This window comes from Tupaia chinensis, unplaced genomic scaffold (assembly GCF_000334495.1).
Source record: "Tupaia chinensis unplaced genomic scaffold, TupChi_1.0 Scaffold000519_1, whole genome shotgun sequence".
Lineage (NCBI taxonomy): Eukaryota > Metazoa > Chordata > Mammalia > Scandentia > Tupaiidae > Tupaia > Tupaia belangeri.
The window spans coordinates 94,859-97,113 of record NW_006160032.1 but is presented as its reverse complement, the minus strand read 5'-3'; the positions used below and the strand labels follow the sequence as shown (position 1 = coordinate 97,113).

The window sequence follows — 2,255 nt, the reverse complement described above, 5'->3', positions numbered from 1 at the left end:
GCTCAAAACTATTTTTCCAGGCACATGTTGAAAGGGTAATTGGTATACAGAAAAATTTGGCAATGTACATTAAATGCATTAACTTTGTATATATATTTGGACCTATTCAGAAATTCTTTTAAGCTATGTGAGAGCTGCTGAAGATATTGTTAGTTTGGATATATACTACAAAAAGAACCAGATCTATTTATAAACCTGTTTGTTTATAGTATTGTTTATAACTCCATAATCCTGGAAACAAGTAAAACTTTGTTTTTGAAGAGTGTTTAATGATTCGAAAGATATTATATGGTTCTATAGATAAAAGGTTCCAAAAGGATATATTCAGAGAGAAAAATAGCAATATATTAGAAATCATAATTTTTACATGTAAAAATGCTGTCATTTTAAAAAGATTTTCTTTTATACCCTTTTCCCCAAAATTTATACAATATATATGAAATAAATCCTGTGAAAGACATCACTTCAGTTTTGCCTAGGGTAGAATTTGAATCTGATGCTGATTCAAGATGTAGAATCACATGGTCTGACACAAGCTCGTTTAACTTTTGATACAGAATTTAAGTAGCATATAGTAACCCATTTATAACTCATAGTCTATAAATGAGGAAACTGCTGCAGGGTAAGTCTAGCAACATAATCATTACACCATTTTCTGGTCTCCAGGCTGAACTTTTAAGAACCTAGGTCAGGTGCATGTGTGTGTGTGTGTGTGTGTGTCCAAAATCGGAAGATGTGTGCGTGCGTGCCCAAGATCCTGAGATGAGAATGGAAGAGAAGGGATTGTGACATGGTCATCCCCCCTGGGGAGTGATTTCTCAGTTTCTGTCTCTCCAGTAAAGGTACATACCCTATAGCAAAAATCTGTCTCAAAAAAAAGAACCTAGTTCGGATGATGATATATACACTTATACTTTCTAGAGACGTCTCATCACAATAACACACCTACAACTTTTTTTTTTAATTTTAATTTTTTTATTTTCAACAGGTTTATGCTTGGCTTTGAAAAGTTACACACATATATATACCAAAAGAACAAAATTATTCTTAATTTGGCTTACTGGTCCCATACCTCATCTACCAAAGTATCCACTACTATTTTCAAACAAATATTCTACACTATTATTTACAGTAAAAAATCATTGCAATCCCTCTGATACATTTTAGTCCTCTGTTTTATTCTGAATAACAGATGGCATATTTTAAGTTTTAAGGCAGATGGTTAACTTTCCTGTAGGTCTTGTGAGGTTCATCTTGTCATGGGACAAAAACTGCACAGAAAATAATAAAGCTTCATCTTTTTGAGGTTGAAGTAAAGAAACCTTGAGCAACATAACAGCAAAGCTCCGAAGGCAATAGATGTGACCTAAGATGCTGTGGTTATACTCTTGGCCTTTTCTTGAGGCCAGTGTAGTGTTTTACTTGCCACAATAGAAAACAGACGGTAAATAAAATATTTCTAAGCTCAAATTCCAAAGCATGTTAGTAGGCTTTTCACTAGGCATCTTAAAGCATTTTAAGAACAATACTAATATTGCTCAGCTCTTTGCTAAAAGCAAGTTCTTTATGCTTACATTTCCAGTATTAACAAGTACAGATACTAATCTTTACTCTTTCCATTACCAAGGAGTTCCTCTTCCTCCATCTTCTTCTGAAGGACAAGCAAAAGCTTGAAGTGTGCGTTTCAGAAGATAAACTGCAGTATGCAGACCTCTTATGTTCACCCAGACTTTATGCACCTTTCTCCATACATGTCCCATTCCAGATAATGCCTTGGTAAAGCATTTCTTGTCCTGAGTAAGTAGGACAGCTTGGCCTGTTCCAGGTCTACAGATGCAGTTCATCTCTTGTAGGAATGCTGGATAAAGGTTCCAGTTTCTCTTCTTGGAGCCCATCCTTTTTCCAAATGGCGTATCTGTTACAATAATATCCACAGAGACAGTTCTCAATGGCAGGTAGCAGATATCCCACTGAACAGCATCTATGGGCAAGCCCCAGGAGGTTTTGCCTTCTTTAATTTGACTCTTGGTCAATAAAGATGAGATGTTATTGCTGCTCGATTCACAGCCAATGGATTATTATCACCAGCAATATGGTAACAGTTAGACCATTCTGTAGCACCCTCTATTGGTATTGCCCCCATTCCACACACTGGATCAACTATTATATCAGTAGGTTGAGGAGCAGAGTCTGAGCATCCTTATAGGCAAGAGTTGACCTGAGGGTTGTGGGTCCAAAATGTGTGATATTTCTTC

At 36.1% G+C, this 2,255-nt stretch overlaps 1 pseudogene; it reads right to left on the bottom strand.

Annotated features, from left to right (window-relative positions):
- Window positions 1-1,619: 1,619 nt before the first annotated feature.
- The window catches only part of LOC102487464 (THUMP domain-containing protein 3-like), a 1,637-nt pseudogene continuing 1,001 nt past the window's right edge, over window positions 1,620-2,255 (bottom strand).